Source organism: Papio anubis, chromosome 7, assembly GCF_008728515.1.
Source record: "Papio anubis isolate 15944 chromosome 7, Panubis1.0, whole genome shotgun sequence".
Classification (NCBI taxonomy): Eukaryota; Metazoa; Chordata; class Mammalia; order Primates; family Cercopithecidae; genus Papio; species Papio anubis.
In genome coordinates this window covers 152,445,245-152,465,966 of record NC_044982.1, presented here as the reverse complement: position 1 = coordinate 152,465,966, position 20,722 = coordinate 152,445,245, and positions in this window count along the sequence as shown.

The following is a 20,722-nucleotide window of genomic DNA, read 5'->3' as shown; positions in this document are numbered from 1 at the left end:
CTTCTGCCATCGTAGGGTGGGAAGGGAAGCTTGATTGGGGCCACGTCAGCAAAATCCCAGCGAGCACTGATCAACGCCTCCAGTCACCTACCAGGCAGCTGAGCGACTGAACCAGAGGAGGCGTAACCAGGGCTCCAGTGGGAAGTAAAAGAAGGAAGTGGCCTTAATGCTCCAGCCCATTGGTCAGAAGATGAAAAGAGGAGATTGAAGTGGCCAGGCAGCAGGCAACAATGTGTCCAGAGGGACCTGTGGCTCACAAAGGCTGCCACATGCAACCACTGTCCCACCCACTCTGAGGGAGGAGGAAGGGGCCGTAATCTAGGAGGGGCAGGAAGGGCGGCTTTTGTTTTAAAAGCTTTAAAACTTTTTTAAAACAAATGTGTATACTTTATATATGTGTGTGTCTGTGTGTATGTGTGTTCCTCCAGAGCTGTCTTCATTATCCAGCTTCTATGCAAGGTCTTTGATTTTGGTCTGTATTTTCACCTTCAAATACAGTACAAAAATTACCAGTATTACCTTAACTGAGATACAGAGCCTATAAAAATGGAAAATCTATAGCATGCTTGATGGTTAATGAAGCAGACTATATTATCCAACATTCCAATCAGATAAGATAATCACAATGATTTCTCTTTTTTGGAAAAACATTTGCTTTATTCTCTTATGTTCTTGTTACGATTTTTTTTTTCTTAAACAATAAACGAAGTCTAATATCTGTAGAAACACAAAGCTTTTTGTGCCTCTGACTTTGTGATCTGCCCGTCTCAGCCTCCCAAAGTGCTGGGATTACAGGCTTGAGCCACCTTGATCTACTTCTATATTTTCTACAGATCATCTTTGTAACAAGAAGGAAACAAACCAAATGAAACTAGAAATGAATTTATCTCAAAAAATTAAAAGATAAGAAAAGTAACAAAGTAATATAAAATATATCTTATGGTTTATATAAAATTCTTAATAAAAAAGTACGCTCTTTGCTCAAGGTGCACTCTGGCTTTGCCTTTAGGTCAATTGGCATTCTTTACTGATGACCCAGGTTCTATTAGTGAGGCACTGCTTCCAGCCCTACAGGAAGAACAAAATGTCTCTGGAACACAGCATATTCCTGATTCCCATTTAGAAGAGCCTAACAAAAAATGGCATGTACCTCAGCAGCAACAGATCCCAGTGTTAAAATGTCTGGAGACAAAGGGCAAAAGTAAGTGGACCATTTCCAGAATCTCACAAAAGCCAACAAACTGGCGTTCTAAGTGCTCAACCACTTGAGCAAGTTAGAACATAAATAAGGTACTCTTAATACCCGATCCTAGCATAGATTCAGCACCATTAATCTCATTTTACTGGTTGACCTTTCATTCTTGAAAGTAGAGGGTATGAAAAAAGAACACACACTAAAATTTCTTTAAGAGAATCTAGCTTAAATCTAGCTTACATAATCAAAACACTCTATTGAGGGTGAAAACTGAGTATCATAAGAAAATCACCTGTTTCGTGAGAAGTTCCATACATAATGCACTTCTACCCAATATATACCTTAAAGAGAAAAAAGAAAACATACAAAATAATCTCAAGAATTATTCCTGCTTAAACAATTTCTACGTGCCATTTCACTAGAAAGCAAGCACATTAAAAAGTAAGAGAGAGAGCATGAAAGCATGAACATACCTTGTTGGGGATAGTCTGTGAGTGTGAATTAAAAATTCTAATGGTATTACTCTCATGTAATTGCTCTGAAATTCTAGTCAATTGTTTGAAATGACTCTTAGAACAGGATACTTTGACATTTTTATGATGTCAAAAACTAAGAACTTAACCCTAAATATTCCAAAGAATAGGGGCAGAAGAACCTGTTTCCTTAAATGGCATTTGAGTATTCTTTACAACTGCAACTTTCTCTCCCATCCTGTGATGGCCAAGGTTTTTCCTCTGACAATGCTTTTATTGCTTACCGATCCAAAATATGGACATCCTCATTGCTTCATGGTTGGAATTGTTTTTATCCATTCTGTCGTGAGAATCAAAGGGTTCAGACCATGTAGCTCCTCTCTGGGACTCCTCAAGTCCTTTCTAGATCTGAGGACTATTCTCTGAACCAAAGTCAACTTCTGGGGGTGTACCAAATCTCCCATTAGAAAAGTATTTATATCAAGACGTTTTAACCTTTTAACTCTTTCTCAAACCGTGTTTCTGAACTTTCCTTTGCTGTTACTTTAAACTTCAAAATACACAGATAGCATGCCTAAATTACAATCAAGGGAATGACAGTTTTAGAACACAAACTGTGGTAATTTTGAAAACACAAAAGCTAAGACCACTAATTAGGTCTATGTGGACACCAAGTCCACCACAACCTGTTCTGTCCTCTGGGGCTCTGCCCACACATTTCCCTTGCCTGAGATTCCTTCTGCTTCCCACCCTTCCAAATGCTGTATTTCCCCCCAGAAAACCTGCCAAGAGCACTCCAGCCTGCACATCTTCCATTCCAGCTAACCAAAGGCATCCTTGTGTTGACTAAACCAAATTATTTTGCAGAGAAGGCATCTAAAAACTTCTACTGTAGACCATTCACCTTCATAATTGTTATCATGACATTATTCAATAATAAAATGAGGAAAAGAAGTCCTCTTCACTCCCTTATCCTGGAGAATCCAAGGAAGTGTCTTTCCCACTTGCTTTCCCAAAACCCTGGGACCTTTCAAAGTAAAAGTTTAATGGAAGGGAAAGAAAATCTGAAAGATAAACTCTCCAAAACATCAAACTCGGGTAAAGAATCATGGGATTAAAAATGTTTATTCTTTGTGTATTTCATTTCTGAAACATAGAAATCTATCTCCCACTCCTTCATTCTGCCTCTGGGCTAAGACAGTATTGTATAGAATGTGCACTCACTGATTTAACAGAATTAGAACATCCAGGCACTCACTGAGATTTTGCTTTCACAACCACTCAAAGTCTAGTTATTAGCTAATGAGTTAACACCACACTTGATCTTCACATTTTGGATATGCTGACGGTAGACAGGGACTTGTTTTGGGAAAGGAAGTATACAGTAGACATTGTTACCCATTACCCAGCTACCACCACTTTTCCTTTAAAGTACCCCACTCTTCCTTTAAGGTTGCAGAGTCTCAGAAAGTGGGAAGAAAGGAAATTTTTGCATTTTCTGGTCAAAACAAAGTACATCTGTACAACTACATAATACCTATGCAAAGGTTTGTTGAAATCTAAACACAAGAAAGAAGTAGTTCTAGCACCTCCACCAAAAGTAAGGTCAGTAAACTTTTCTTAACACACAGTGTCAGCAGCAGCGACACCGGAAAGTGGTCGACTCTACTACTGTATTAAATTACCTTCATTTTGTCAATATGTGTTCCACATTCTTACTGCTCTCTGTCTCCAAAGGGTTCCTGCTGAATATTGAGACAGTTCAAGAACACTAGGAGAAAAAATTCTTAATAATCCAAGTAAGGGTCATCTAAGATAATATGCCACATATACAGACACAGTCATATTTTCAACTTTAAAAAAGTTCAGTTGTGAAAGTTGTACAGCAAACACTATCCTAAGCTGAGCCTCTTCAGGCATTTGATTTATAATCACTGTAAAGAAAAGTCAGTCACAAAATGCCATCTTTTGTATGATTCTATTTATATGAAATGTCCAGGACAGGCAAATCTACAGAGATAGAAATTAGATCACAGGTTGCCAGGATGAAGGATGGGGGAGACAGGTACATGACTACTGGTGGGTACGGGGTTTCTTTTTAAGGAGATGAAAATGTTCTGAAATTATGTAGTGGTAATGGTTGCATAACTCTGAATATACTAAAAACCACTGAACTGTACACTTGAAGGGTGAGGCTTATCACATAAAAACTGTATCACAATAAAGCTGTCAGTTTGAAAAATGTTTGGCTATGTGAAGAAATAAAGAAATAGGGTCATAGCTAGAAGATATGGGATATAAAATACATGGAACAAAACTGCTCAATAATCTATCTAGAATCACACAGTGCTTAAGTTTTACCCTGACTAAAATAGCAAGCTTTGTGTTTTGTTGATATTTCACATTTTTCACTTCTTCCTAAGTCAGCCAATAATTCCTCCTCCTCACTTAATAGTGGACTACAAAGACCAAGCCATTTTGATTCTGCCGCCAATGGGCTTTCACATTTCATTCCTCCTTCCATCCCCATGACTACCAAACCAACATAGGCTCTCCTCCCTTCACTCTAAGACAACAGCGTTGCCCTCAAATCATCGTCACACTCTTCAAGCTCTGTGAGGACAATGTGTCTCATATTCTCTTCTGCTGCCACCAGATTTATTCTAAGACAGTTTCTTTACTGTTACTCCCGTTTCTCAATCAGTTACATAGATAGATGAATATCCAGGCATAATAGTTGACTTACCAGAAAAAAGAAAAAAAAAGATGTGTCACCAATCCGCAGAACTGTTTGAGTACAAGATATTACGCCAGCACTATTTCCTACAAACCTTCAACATGAATCCTACCCTCCTTGTGTCATAGCTCCAACTAGTCTCCTACACTCTGAATCTCTCATTCTCTTTCCTAGATACCTGATTGTGTTTACCTGTCACCTACATAAATAATTTTCCTTCAACTTCCACCAGCTGACCAAACCCCACTCACATTTCATGGTCCAGCTGGGATCCCACCTACTTCATGAAGAGTAACTCTTTGCAGCTTTAAACCTCAGAGAAATTAAGCCCATGCTTAGCTTTTCTTTTTCTTTCTTTTTAGATAGAGTTTACCTTTGTCACCCAGGCTGGAGGGCAGTGGTGCAATCTCAACTCACTGCAACCTCTGCCTCCCGAGTTCAAGCGATTCTCCTGCCCCAGCCTCCCAAGTAGCTGGGATTACAGTTATGCACCACCACATCTGGCTAATTTTTTGTATTTTTGATGGAGATGGGGTTTTGCATCTTGGCCAGGCTGGTCTCGAACTCCTGACCTCAAGTGATCCACCCACCTTGGCCTCCCAAAGTGCTGGGATTACAGGCGTGAGCCACCACACACAGCCAAAGGTTCCATTTCTTCAGTGTGGTGTTGGGCATATGGACGTATGATTTAATGTTTTAAAAAAGAAAGATACGTTCCTGGTGTTTTTGTGTTTTGTTTTTTGTTTCAGGCCTGTGTGCTTCATGCGTTCCCCCATATGAATCCGTAAAGAAGTAGCCATTAGCAACTTCGGTCAATATATACCGGATTCATACTTTAGGAAGACAACCCAGTTGACAACCACAACAGTTTCTATGATAACAAAAGGGAGAGAAAATACTGACATTAGGGTCATTTCAAGAAAGTTCAATCATAAGATATATCCCCAAGCAAAAATATACACAGAAAGCTAAGTTCGAAGCTGTTGGAAAACTACTACCATCCTTAGAGTAAGTACAGCAAAGTATTGTTTTATGTCTGTTTTTTTCATCAAAATACCTCATACAGCCATAGATTTTAAACCATTACATCCTATCTAGATTCCATATTAGATCATTAACATTTCTTCTAGATTCTACTATTATTTCTTTGCATCCTTTATTTTTAGTATCTTGAAAATACTTTATTAAATATAACACATACATTCAGAAAAGTACATAAAATATACCTTAAGGTATACCTTAACATGTTATCGTAAATTATTTGTCCATGTAACCACCAACCTGGTCCAGAAACATATTCCAACCAGTATCCAAGAAGCCCACAGAAGTCCCTTTCAGGTCACACCTCCTTATCTCTCGCCTGGATGGACTCCTTACCCTAACCTCTATGGAATCACCTCTTTATTCTTGATAGTCTTACTGCCCAAGTATGAATCCAGAAATATGTGTTTCTCAGTTTTCTTTTCATTTTAGTCCCCCTAAGAAGCCTTTTTAGAAGTTTTCTTCCTAATTCTACCCCCATGCCCCTGTGGTGGAATTTCAAAACAACAGACATATTGTATGTTGGTTTATGTTATATGATCCTTTGGAGGGCAGCAGACCATTATAATAGGTAACGTTTTCTTTTACTCTAAGGAGCAATTTTCACTCCACTGCAGGTGACACTGCCTCCACTACGAATGAATGTCCTAACTAACCTTAGTTTTGCTATTTTTGAGCTCTATATAGAGAAAATTATACAAAATAGGTTTTTGGGGTCTGGTCTCTTTTGCTTAACATAGTGTTCAAGGTTCGCCCAGCTGGTCCCACTCAGCTGTAAGCCATTTTATGAACACCACAGTTCTTCATTTTCTTGGAATGAACACTTGGGATATTTTCTGTTTGGGGCTATTATAAAGGATGCTGCTCTGAACATTCCCGTCTCCGGGTGCCTACATACTCCTTTCTAGTGGAGTATATATCCACAAGATTCCTGAACCATAGTGTATGAGTATCTTCCACGTTACCAAATTCTTTTCCAAAACACTTGTACAAATACACACCCCTATTCGAAAAATAGAGTCCTGTAACAATTTTCTTACCTTAAAAGGTAAGTTCTGCAAAATATCTCCCACGCCTTCTTTTTCTTTTAAGATCTGAAGATCACTGTGCAAAGCACTATCAGGGTCAACCCTAAGAATCCCAAAGCAAAAAACAGTTCAAACAAAAAGACAATTTTTTTTCAACTAACTCAAAAATTAACGAATCTGAAAGCTAAAATAGAGCACCTAGGGTAAGTTCCAGAAAGAGAAGATCTTAAGCTGCTCTAATTTCCCAGGAAAAATAGAGGTCACTATAGCTTCCAGTTCCTTTACAATAAATGTCCAAAAGAGATCATAATAGCCTAAATCTGATCTAATAAGGGGGTTCAGAGTTTGCAGTCATTCTAAAGGAAAACAGTCACATATAAACAATTTTCTCAAGAATTCAAAAGAAGTTTAATATGCTTTCCTAAACTTGTACTATCAGCCAAGGGGTTCAAGGAGAACAATCTGCCATGGACAGAACTATGTGTTCTGACAGAGTGTCTCACTCTGTCACCCAGGCTGGAATATAATGGTGCAATCACAGCGCATTGCAGCCTTGACCTCTCCAAGCTCAAACGATCTTCCTGCCTCAGCCTCCCAGCACCCCTAGAAGCTAGGACTACAGGTATACTCCACCTATATATTTTAAAAGTAATAACATAACTATCTCCACAATAAGAGTTGATTCTGATGCTTTCAAAACTGGGGGAAAAGTCATAAAAATCAACTTGGCAATCATTCTCTGTATAATGAAATGTATTACTCTTATTTACTTTCCAAGCAATATTGCTCAAGCTTGAGCTTTTTGCTAGAAGATAAAAATCATGTAAGAGTTCACTCTATCAGGAAAATGACAAAAACAATTCTGATGGAGGTATAAAAACGTTTCTTTAAATCCAAAAAACAAGTAAACTCATCCTATCTTACCCCCTACATCTTTTGGAACTTGATTGTCTTTGAATTTCACAAAATAAAGCTAGTAAACATTTCCATTTTGGTCCACTTTTAAGAAATGACATTTATAATCTGACAACAGAAAAGAGCAAAAGAACAAGAAGAAGAGCAGGGATTTAGAGATCCTTTCCTGTCGTGTAACTCTGTGATCTGTATATGTCCCTGAGCTCTTTCATACGTCTATCTGAAGCTTGCACTGACCCAGACGCTGCAGCCTGAAACACAAAAGCCACTGTTTGCCAGGGTCTACTGAGCCAACTAATCTAAAGATTTCAGGTATTTCAACCTGATCTAAAAGATTACAGTAGCCAGGCGTGGTGGCTCACACCTGCAATCCCAGCACTTTGGGAGGCCGAGGAGGGTGGATCACTTGAGGTCAGGAGTTTGAAATCAGTCTGGCCGACAAGATGAAACCCCATCTATACCAAAATAATACAAAGGTTAGCTGGGCGTGGTTGCATGTGCCTGTAGTCCCAGCTACTCTGGAGGCTGACGCAGGAGAATCTCTTGAAACTGGGAGGTAGAGGCAGAAATGAGCTGAGATGGCGCCACTGCACTCTGGCCTGGGCCACAGAGCGAGACTCCGTCTTAAAAGAAAAAAAAAGAAAAAGATTGCAATAAACATGGATCATCACTCAACAGTTTAAGAAGTAAAAAAAAAGTCCAATTAAATGAAGCATTATGAAGTTTCAAGAGAATATAAAGCTAGACATGAGTCTGTTCATTTCCTATTTCTTATCATCTGAAAAACTCTAGCCAACATGTTCCGACCACCAGGGACTCCACGATAGCAGAGAATTCAGTATGAGTCTATTGCAAACCCCAGCAATTTTTGAAAATACTAGAAGACACTCAAGGTGACACATTCTAACTAACACAGACTTCCATCCATAAGACTACAAGTGAGAATATTACACAGACGGTCTAGTTCACACATGGAGACTCTGAGAACCATGTATGCCTACATGCAACTGGTCTCAGTTTTTCAGTGCGGGGACTTCTCTAAAGAGGAAAACATATCGATATCTTATCCTAAGACTAAATAGAAACGGAACTACTTTTTGGTCATGTGAAACTAAAGGTTTTAAAGACTGCACTATACTCTGAAAAAGAAAAGAAATCAAGTTTACAAAGGTATTACTTCCTAGCTATGTAACCATGAGCTCATTTCCTATCTATAAAATATGAGAAGTTTCTCCTATCTCTAAAATATGAAGAGCACCTATTTCACACAGCGGCTATGAAGATGAAATCAGAAGATATATAAAGTACTTAGCATAGTATCGGTCATGCGAAAGTGTTCAATAGTTTACACTTGTTTTGAAGATAACTCAAACTGGAATCGATCACAAGACACAGAAAGTACCGTAACATTAATTCAAAGCCTACAAAGTTAGTTTTTTAAATAATCAAGATATGAGAAATTGACTAAATGTCTTTCCTCTATGAGGAATTATTAATTAAATTAATATATAACTAAGACTGAAGGACGGAGAGTAATTTTTCTGATTTCAACACTTGGCATCTACTTGCCTACCGATTAGTTCCCTGTTTTGGAGAACCTGTGCCCAAGACAAAGTAACTGGTTGTCAGCTTTCGTGGAGTTGGTAAATAGCTCTAACAGAAGACAGGAAGTAGTAAGTGTTCAGATAATCATCTGAGGTTTCCCTACTCTGTCTGAGCACTTCATGTATATACACACATCATTCTCATCTATTTTTCATAGCAGTCATCCAAAAGGTATGTACTGTCTATCCATATTTTACAGTTGAGCAAAGTGAAACCAAAAAAAGTGTGTTTGTCACCAAACTCAAGGTTCCTTTCATATCCTGCTGCTTCACATAAAAGAGATGTTAAGTGAAAAGAGAAGAATAACTTTTGGTTTGGTCAGAGCAGGATGGACCAAAGTCAGTTTCATGAAGGAGAAATAATTTGAGTTGTTTTGTAGGAGAGGATGAATGTGAGTATACAGATGCCACAGAAGGAAGGTAAGCAGAGAAAACAGCATAAACAGGCCGGAAAGGGGCATACACAGGGATCAGCAGGTGGTTCCAGGATGTGAAGAGCAGATGAACAGGGTAAAAAGTGGCTATTCATAGATGAGAAAGATAACCTTGGGCAAGAAAATGTATGACCGTGGCTAGGCACGGTGGTTCATGCCTGTAATCCTGGCACTTTGGCAGGCCGAGGTAGGAGGATCGCTTGAACTCAGGTGTTCCAGAGCAGCATGGTCAATACAGTGAGACCTCATCTCTACTAAAAATCGAAAAAAGTAGCCTTGTGTGGTGGCACATGCGTATAGTCCAAGACACTTGGGAGGCTGAGGCAGGAGGATCGCTGGAGCCTGAGACATCAAGGCTACAGTGAACTATGATTGTGCCACCGCACTCTACCCCAGGCGACAGAGCAAGACCCTGTCTCCAAACCAATAAACAGATGACTGAATCTACCACTAAGGCAGGAATGGAGGAGCAGAGCAGTTGAATTTGGCAGGTTCATGACCGCCAGGTAAAACTATAATTACTAACCAAAAAGTCCAGGCTCTAGCTATTTATACACACTTCTACACATTTAAATGGTCTTGCATTTCAAGTCTTCCTGATTTTCTCTAATATTGCCAAATTCTTTCAATTCCTTCATCCTCCAACTTTTCCACTAACAGGTTCTTCTTTCATCTCACAGTGATTCGCCCTATATCCTGGCAAAAAGAAGAAAATGTTAGCTATTCAACCTATTTTTCTTCAGCAGTTTCTATGACACAAAAGTTAGTCTGTTCTGATTCAATGGGGATAAGAAACAGAATATATCTACCCTATGAGGAGAGAGAAAAAGCCTTCACATTCCATTCAAGATTCCCACCTTTATATCCCATAGTTTTATTTTAAAAGCTAGACTCTGTGGTAAAGTAGATTAAGTTTACAAAGTCATAACTATTACTAAATAAGCTGTCATTTCTTTATTTACTTTTTTTTTTTTTTTAAATAGTGTCTCACTCTGTCACCCAGGCGGGAGTATAGTGGGGTGATCTCTGCTCACTGCAAACTCTGCCTCCCAGGTTCAAGTGATTCTCATGTCTCAGTCTCCCGAGCAGCTGGGATTTCAGACCTACACCATCACGCTCAGCTAACTTGTTTATCTTTTTAAGAGAGCCAGGGTTTCACCATGCTGGCCAGGCTGGTCTCAAAGTTCTGACCTCAAGTGATCCGCCCACCTGGTCTCCCAAAGTGCTGGGATTACTGGCATCAGCCACCATGCCCAGCCAAGCCATCTTTTAAATCTCCTCTTAAGAGGAACCTTTGAGACAGTTTAGCAGCAGGTGTCAAGAACCTTAACTGTTCATAGTTTGTTCCAGAAACTCGACTTCTAGAATTGTATTCCAAGAAATCCGTCTAAGATAAACACAATGAAGATAAGGATACCTACTGCAACCTTGCCACAAAACACACACAAAATCGGGAAGCAGTAAAAATAGCAAAACAGTGAACTCTCAATTCATGAACTATTAAGAGGCCACTGAAATACCAACACAGCATATCTTCCTGTATCAAAAACTTCAAGGAAATGAAAAATGAATACACAAAGCGGAACAGAAAGAATTTCACTATGCTGAAATAATGCATTGAAAAGACCAGAAGCGAATCCTTTATATTGCATGCATTTGCTTCAATTAATTTTAGTTGTTGTTATTCTGGAGCATCCTTTGGTGCTTTCCCTACTTCAGTTTATGATTTTATATAGTAAGCATTTATTGACATTACTAACCAAAAAATGAGTCAGAAAAAGAATTTATCTCACAGGTGTCGTGGAGGGTTGAAATAGAGGGCTCATTTGGGCTCAGGAGTTTGAGGCTGCAGTAAAGCAGATCGCCACTGCACTCCAGCATGGTAACAGAGACCATTATCTCTCAAAAATAAAAATAATTTTAGTAAGAATTTCGAATAATACCCCAGAACAACATCTTTATTCACATCATTCTGCTCCCTCCTCCCATACTATTCTGTTCTACACATAAATATATGCAGATTTTAAAAATCTTTTTTCTATTAAATTATTTTTCCACTTCAAATGCCAAATACTTGCAGAAGTAGTTTATACTCATTTCATTCTTTTTTCCAAGCTCAGCATCCACTGATTTCTAGAGCAGGTTACTGACTTACCTCACTCAAACTTCGCTCATGACTCCATACCTCTGAGCCCCTTTCTCCTGTGTGCACCAGCCCTGACCTTCCATCACACTTATATTTTCCTCACAATGCTCACAAATGCCTTTTGACCTGTATTTCTCCATACCTTCAACCTCAGTCATGTTCCCATCCACAAAACTTCCCCACCTTGTACACCCTCAATATTGCAAACAGAATTCAAACATATCTTTCTGTATAATATCTCAGCACACTATTCCCATGCTTAAGGCCTTCTATCAGTAATCGCACTAAATAGAAAACACGCCTGTCTCGGACCAAGACTTTTTAACCATCTGCCTTTTCTGGTCAATCTTGCTTTCCATGGTTTCAACACATCAACTTTCCTTCTCAAAAGAAAAGCATCCAACACACCCAAACAATACCATGTCCAAGGTTGTTCTGGGCCTGCCCGTGTTCTTTCAGGAGCCTAGAATACCACACCAGCCCTCATCTGACATCTCCAACATCCGTAGCTCTCATCTTTCTAGATTTCCCTCAAATTTCAGTCCCTTTGTTGATTATCTTGTGAGGGGAAAAATGAAAGTTCTATGATCTTAGTACAATGGCCTGACCCATCGGAAAGCCACTGCTTTTCATGCAGTTTATTCCACCTCAGCTAAACTGTATAAAAACATTAAAACAAACTCTCATTCTAATGGGACAATTCTAAGAAGCATTTTCCTCCCAGACTCATAAAAGAAGCTTACAGCCAGGCATAGCGGTGCACGCCTCTGGGAGGCCAAGGTGGTGGATCACTAGAGGTCAGGAAGTTCAAGACCAGCCTGGGCAACAGAGCGAGACTCAAACTCTACAAACAAACAAACAAACAAACAAACAAACACACATTAGCTGGATGTGGAGCACCCGCCTGTAGTCCCAGCTACTTAGGAGGATTGCTTGAACCGGGGAGTTCAAGGTTGCAGTGAGCCGTGACCATGCTACCGCTCTCCAGCCTGGGTGACAGCGAGATCCTGTCGCAAACAAATGAAAACAAGCCTACAACACTACTTCTTTAGTTCTGAAGCACTGTAAAGTAAATTTTACATTAATAATTTCTAAACCAAGAAAATGAAAACCTAAATTAATTATAAGACCCCAAAGAGAAAATATCTTTTAAAACAAGACCATAACATTCACATACCTTCTATTTGGTCAATGCAGAGACATAGATCTTTTTTCCTAAGTCTGAATTTAAATACAAAGCTTCAGAGCCTGGAAACATCTAAAATTATACCCAGGACTGACAACTGGCCTAGGCTCAATGTTGTTGGAATTTGCTCCAATAAATTTTGCTACCGTTGGAATGTGTTCCCTCCAAAATTCAGGTGTTTCTAATGTGATGATATTAAGAGGTAGGACCTTTAAGAGATCAGCCAACAGAGCCTCTTCTCCTTAATGGGATTAAGGCCCTGATGAATGAGGTCATTGTGGGGACTAGCTTCTGCTCTCCTGCCCTTCTGCCTTCTACCATCTGAGGATGCAACAATGCCCTTAGACACCAACTGTTGATATTTTCATGTTGGACTTCCCAGTCTCCAGAGCTGTTAGAATATAAATGTCTGTTCTGTATAAATCACCCAGTCTCTGGTATTCTGTTATAGCAGCATAAAACAGACTGAGAGAAAATTCCTTGATGATTTTTCAACAAGAGACAGTTTTACTACTTGGTGAGAACTCCCAATATTCTCAAATTCTCCTTTATGCAAACATAACATTTTTTTAAACGGGTAGTTCTCTCCTAAAAATAACCAAATGCAGGCGGACTGATTAGTATTAAATATACCGATAACTTTATGCTAAAAGTTAAGGACTTTGAGCTTCCACGCAAATCAAATCCAAAGAATTCAGATAAGCTATTTTATCAAAGCATGCATCATCAGTGAAAAGCCAGAGTTGAGAAATTATATATTGTATTCCAAATACAACGCTTCAATTATTGCACATTAATAGTAGCTTACAAAAGAGATTTATGAATACTCAAAATATCGCCATTATGAAATGTCATTCTTATATAAAATACCTACTTCAGCCATCTCCTCTTCTTCCTCTTCCTCTGAAGTCACTTCCTCTTTTGTCCCATTCTGAAACAGAGAAAAATCTGCCAGGGTTACACAGGCTGAATACAGGCTAAGTCCATTAGAAGACTGGTGCCATAGTTAGGACAAACTCAACCATCTAGTGTCACTGCAGTGCCGCTACCAGAGAGCTTATTAACATTAAATGTTTATTTTTAAATCCAACTATGGTTTGACAAACCATCAGCTTTTAAAAATGGAACAGAAAATAAAAGAATTAGGAATAAAGAAAAGCAATCAAATATAAATATAAAACATAAAAAATATAAGTAAAATATAAAGCAAAACTGAAAAAAACGTTAAAACGGAATCTAATTTAAAATAAGAAAACATTTTACTTACATGGCTATGTGTATAAGAACAATGGCTTATTTTGTTTAAAATAAATATCACAAACTATCCATTCCTTAAAATAACTACCTTTTTAACTTTGAAAAGCCTGAATCATTACATAAATTCAACTGCCTTTCATTTTAAAAGATCAGATTGTGATTTATAGACACTTCACAAAACTAAGAATTATGAAATGATTACCAACTTACTAAAAGGCAAAATTTAGTTTTAAAAACATGTTATTTACTAAAAAATACCTCTCTACAAGACAGAATTTACCAACTGACACAACTGACAATCATCAAGTTTAGAAATGAATTTAATGGGGTTTCAGGAAGGGCCTTCATGCCCAGTTTGGGCAAATTTCAAAAGATAAGCTTCCTGGCCAGTGTACAGTATATAAATGCATCTTTAATCATGAAAGCCAGTTCAGGTTAGAATCCAGAATAAGTAAAATATCAAGAAACTAGGATTCGGAGATCCAGTAAGACCAACAAAGGTCTCAGCACTTTCTAAGCGTCTGTTCTCAGATACTCCGATGGAGGAATACTTAAGAAAAACAAACTCATGATCACAGAGGGTGTTAGAACTCTTCTGGTTTAGTGAGCTGGAGAATGCCATGTAGATAAACATACCCATGCAGAATTACTTGTATTTCCTTCAAATCTGCATCTCTTTAGACATTCTTTGTCTTCTAAAATCTAAATGGAAAAAAGAAGCAAGCAGCAGCTTCCAAAATGTAATTCACCCCTTCTTTATTTCCCTAAATTGTTATATTACAAATCAAAGTATTCTGGGTATCTAAAGTATATATACTTGGCCTAAAAGTTCCCAAAGACTTTGGTTGTATCAGTGATTAAAAGAGCACTTTTGAAACGCTCATTGCCCAGGTGTGGTGGCTCATGCCTGTAATCCCAGCAGTTTGGGAGGCCGAGGCGAGTGGATCACGAGATCAGGAGATCGAGACCATCCTGGCTAACATGGTGAAACCCCGTCTCTACCAAAAATACAAAAAATTAGCCGGGCGTGGTGGCGGGCACCTGTAGTCCCAGTTACTTGGGAGGCTGAGGCAGGAGAATGGTGTGAACCCAGGAGGCAGAGCTTGCAGCGAGCCGAGATCGCGCCACTGCACTCCAGACTGGGTAACAGAGTGAGACTCCATCTCAAAAAAGGAAAAAAAAAAAATGCTAATTTCAAAGCCTACCCTGAGAATCTGGGTTTTTGTTGTTGTTGTTGTTGTTTGAGATGGAGTCTCACTCTCTCACCAGGCTGGAGGGCAGTGGCAGGATCTCAGCTCACTGCAAGCTCCGCCTCCTGGGATCAAGCGATTCTCCTGCCTCAGCCTCCCAAGTAGCTGGGACTACACGCGCCTGCCACCACGCCCAGCTAATTTTTGTATTTTTAGCAGAGACAGAGTTTCACCATGTTGGCCAGGATGGTCTCGATCTCTTGACCTCATGATCCACCCACCTCGGCCTCCCAAAGTGCTGGGGAGAATCTTTTTTTAAAATCTCTCTGAGGTGATTCTGACATGCATGCATGTCTGTAACCATCAGCCCAGTTACTCTCTTTCATTTTACAAAGGACAAAGCTGAGTCCCCACTCCTCAAAAAGGGTAATTTAATCAAAACAAAAAGTGAGTTAGGGTTGTGAAATCCTAAGATGAATTTCTTTTCAGGATGTGGCCTGGTACTCTTTCCAAAACCCCACCAAAATAGTATTTTATTAAAAAGAATAAGTCTGCCGTAGCAGCAGAAAAATAACAGCTACAATGAGAATACCCTGAGTGAACCAAAACCACAGGGACATACATGCTGGAAGACACAAAGCAGACAGAATCAGTCTGCTGGGCTTGACAAAGCCACAAACCTAATCCAAATAATGGAGGGACCACTTTTTTCCAGAACAATCTAACATTCTTTACTGTACTTCTCCCAGCTACTGTTGGTAAGGATCACCCTCCGATATAGGAAGCCTATCTTGATGGCCTCTTACTATGAGTGTGAAAACCAGAGAAAAAAGACAATGTTTTTAATGTAACTCAACACAGCAGCAAAATCTTGAAAGACACACTATCTCTGCCTTTTAACTCAGGAGCTAGAAAGCTCTCCTGCCAGCACCTCCTCATCCTCGTGCCACCGGATGAGCATGAGTCTGCAAACCAGGAGAGGGAGGCCACAGCAGAAAAGAGCGACAATTCTGAAGACACCTGTGATGGTTAATACTGAGTGTCAACTTGACTGGATTGAAGGATGCAAAGTACTGATCCTGGATGTGTCTGTGAGGTGTTGCCAAAGGAGATTAACATTTGAGTCAGTGGGTTTGGAGAGGCAGACCCACTCTTAATCTGGGTGGGCACCATCTAATCAGCTGCCAGCGAGGCTAGGATGTAAAGCAGGCAGAAAAACATGAAACATCTAGACTGGCTCAGCTTTCCAGCCTACATCTTTCTCCTGTGCTGGATGCTTCCTGCCCTCAAATATCGGGCTTCAAGTTCTTCAGCTTTGAAACTAGGACGGGCTTTCTTGCTTTTCAGATTGCAGATGGCCTATTGTGCGATCTTGTGATTGTGTGAGTTTAATACTCCTTAATATAAATATGTGTGTGTGTGTATATATATACACACACTTTAGTTCTGTCCCTTTAGATAACTCTAATGCAACATTCATATCAACAACTAATACTGATCAATGATATATCTCATGTATAAATGAACAGATAACCATGCACCACAGAGAGTTGAAGAAAACTAGCAATCTGAAAGGAAGGTGCCAAGTCAAATAAGCACAAATGACCTGAAGCACTACCAATGAAGGAAATAATCAGAATTTTAAAACCTGATTGGAATCTTTAGCAGTAATTGAGAAGATACTGTATCCACAAAATAAAAAACAGGTTACTATGTAAAAGACAATTCTAGTAATAAAAATAAGATACCCTCCCCCTGAAAAAATAAAAACAAAAACAAAAAATACCTGTAGGAAGGCCAGAGCACAACAGACTTCTCAACAAGGCATTTATGATTAGGAAAATCAAACTGTGACATTCCCTTAGAACAGAGAAAAAAAGGAAATGGAGGGGGAAAAAAGAAAGGGAATAGTTAAGGGACATGGAAGATAAAGAGATCTAACATTCATCCACAGGATGGAGGGGAATAAAAAGAAAGAAAAAAGACAAACGCTGTTGAGCCAAAGAAAAACTTGAGAATATTAAGTGGCTCTGAATGCCCCCAAAGGAATACTGAAAGCCAGACACGGTGGCTCATGCCTAAAATACCAACACCTCAGGAGGCCAAGGTAGGAGGATCACTTGAGCCCAGGAGTTCGAGGCTAGTTTGGGCAACATGGTAAAAACCCATGTCTACAAAAATTTTTAAAAAATTAACCATGCATGGTGGTGCGCACCTGTAGTCTCAATTACTCAGGAGACTGAGGTGGGAGGACTGCTTGTGCCCAGAAGGTAAAGGCTGCAGTCAGCTGTGATCACACCACTGCACTGCAACCGGGCAACAGGGCAAGACCTTATCTCAAAAAACAAATACTGAAAAGTAAAACCCCACACATTACAATTAGAGAGAAAATCATACTAACTACCAGAAAGAAGTAAGAATCAGATAGGCATCAGACTTTTCATTTGTAACAATAAATATCAGAAGATAAAAGTGTAAAGAACTGGGAAGAGACTCAATTATAAACTTAAAATTCTATATCTAGCTCCATCAAGACAGGAAGCATCTCTGTGTATGTTCGCCTCTGGATTCTCCACACCAATGTGGATATCATTCAGGGCTATACTTGAGGGACAGGGAGCAGGCGACATAGTACAAGAAACAGCAATGAGCAAAGACAACAGTAACACCAACAGTGAAGTCTAAACGATTGCTCACAGGTCACAAGCCATATTCTCTGACATTGATGCACCAAAAATAACTCAAAGACCATGTGAAAATGCTTTTTAAAAAGTTATTTTTTCTAGATTATAGAGTAAAAGAAGAAATTGATCCTCATGCCCCAGTCATCCAACTCCTAAGTATGTGCCCCAGAGAAATGCTGGCACAGGGGTACCATGAAATACAGACATGAATAATCACAGCAGCATTCGCTGTTCCTAACGACACTGGAAACAACACAGATGTCTGCAAATAGTCAAGGGGATAAACAGTATGGTGTATTCAATAATGGAGTAAATACAGCAATGCAAAAGAACTATAGCTACACACAACAGGAACAAATTTCACACACAATGTTGAACACAACAAAGGTATGAAAAATACATAGAATATAATTTTCAAAAGCTCAAAAAATAGGCGACACTAAATTATATTGTTCAAGGATGCACACGAGTGATAACACTAGAGAAAAATAAGGAAAGATGAGTGTACAGAGAACAGCGATCTGGAAGCAGCCGGCAGACGTTTCTGTAGTGCTAGCAATGTGCGTTCTCTTCACCTGGGTGCTGGCTAGGTTCCCAAGTAGTCACTCTAGCTATGTGTTACACGAAGCTTATGTTTTACATATTTTCAACACATGACATATCTCACAACAAAAAGTTTTAATAGTAAGAGCAATGTGAACAAAAGATGGAATAAAACTACTTAGAAAATACAAACTATTTAGAAAACAGATCTTAAAACTTGTGCAATAAAGTCAAACAGCACCCAAAGAAAATATATACCCTTACGTATTGGTTTAAAAAGCAATTTAAATTACATTGATCTACTAAACTAGAAAAAGCAAAATAAACAAAAAAGGGAAATAATTAAGACATAAGCAAAAAGTGAAAAAGAAAACACTGGACGTAAAAAATAAAACGAAAGGAGGATTCTTTCAAAAGACTAAGATAATAAAACAGTCAAGCCTCTAATAAGTAATTAAGATAAAGAAAACTTCTGAAGTGAAAAGGGCATATAGACACATGTGAATATGATACAAAAAATGAAAACTTTATACATCTTTACAACAGCCTAGAAGTATGGATGAAGCAACCCCCCCCTTTTTTTTTTTTTTAAGACTCTACAGTTACTAAAACTAACTGAAAAAGTGGGAAATCTGGAGACCAACACATATATAGAAGAAGAAAAACGGCAGTCAAAGACTCATCCTCCAAATTGGATATTTATTTAAACCAGGGTTTCTCAGCCTCAGTGATATGTATATACTGGGCCAGGCAATTCTTTGTGGAGGGTTCTCTTGTGTGTTGCAGGACGTTTAGTAACATCCCCTCTACCCAAGAAATACCAATAGCACCTCCTATCATGACCAGTTATGACAACCACAAATGTCTCCAGATTATTTCCAAATGTCCCATGGGGGGGCAAAAATCTCCTCCAGTTGAAAATTACTGTGTAAACTAGAGCTACATCCCAGATCTTAGAAAAAAGACGTAAAGCCTCCCAAGTCAGCCCTGCATACCCTTGGCACTGAAATGAAATAAGAGCTGTGAAGGAAACAAACAAAACTATAATCTTATTTAATATAAAAGTAAAACCACAAAAATAAAATACTACTATATCCATTCTAACAGCATTTATTATAGGAATACAAGGATGATTCAAAATTAGGAAAATTTCATCAAGTAATTCACAAATTATATTTCTGCAGAGAATTGAAGGCACAATCATGAAAAACAAAGTAGCTCTACATGCATTAAGTCCATGATCTATTCAGTGAAAAACACAGGCTGCAGATGTCTTACAGAGGGAAAACTGAACACTGAACACATATTTCTCCCATCTGCTTTTTTTCCTGAGGCTCCATGGGAATTACGGTGAAGAATGAACATTGTATAAACACACACAACTACAAAAAAAAGGAATGGGGTTACCAATAGAAGAGAATTCACCTCCAATAGACGACGACAGTAAACGAGAAATGGTTAATTAATGAAGCAAAGCAAACAAAGGTGGAGGTTAGGGGGACACCGAGAACAAGGAGGCTAATTTGTCCCACAGTACCCTGGAGAGGCACTAGACTCAGGCACCAGGTACCCTTGAGAGTGGAACTGACAGGCAAGACTGTAAACAGATTAACCAAAAGCCTACATACAGAACACATTTTCCAGGCCCTGAAACACATTGTTCTCTCCCATCTCCTTAAGCAGAACTCAAGCAAATATGCATCTACCTCAGGCAAGAGAATGGAGATTTCATCCCCAGAGGAATGGAGTAGTTCCTGCCATCATTTATGATGGCACAAGGAGGTAAGATAGGGGGGTGGGGATAACAACTGGGAATCAGCATAAATTCCCCCTAAAAACCCTTCCTCCTAAAAGCTATCAGTTGACAAGTCTTGACCACAAAGAACTCCCAATCTTTTTTTTTTTTTTTGAGACAGTGTCTCACTCTTTCGCCCAGGCTGGAATGCAGTGGCATGATCATAGCTCACTGCAACCTCAACCTCCCAGGCTCAAGCGATCCTCCTGCCTCAGCCTCCTCAGTAGCTGGGACTACAGGCGGGCACCACCAAACCCAGCTAATTTTTTATTTTTTGTAGAGATAGGGGACTCACTATGTTGCCCAGGCTAGTCTTGAGTGCCTAGGCTCAAGTGGTCCTCCCATCTCGGCTTCCCAAAATGCTGAGATTATAGATGTGAGCTACCACACCCAGCCTCCCAATCAGTCTTTTAGTGCCTCTCTCAAATATGAATGAACAAAAGAGGGAATTTTTAAAAAGACTACAAATGATGAGCAACATAGAATAGATATTT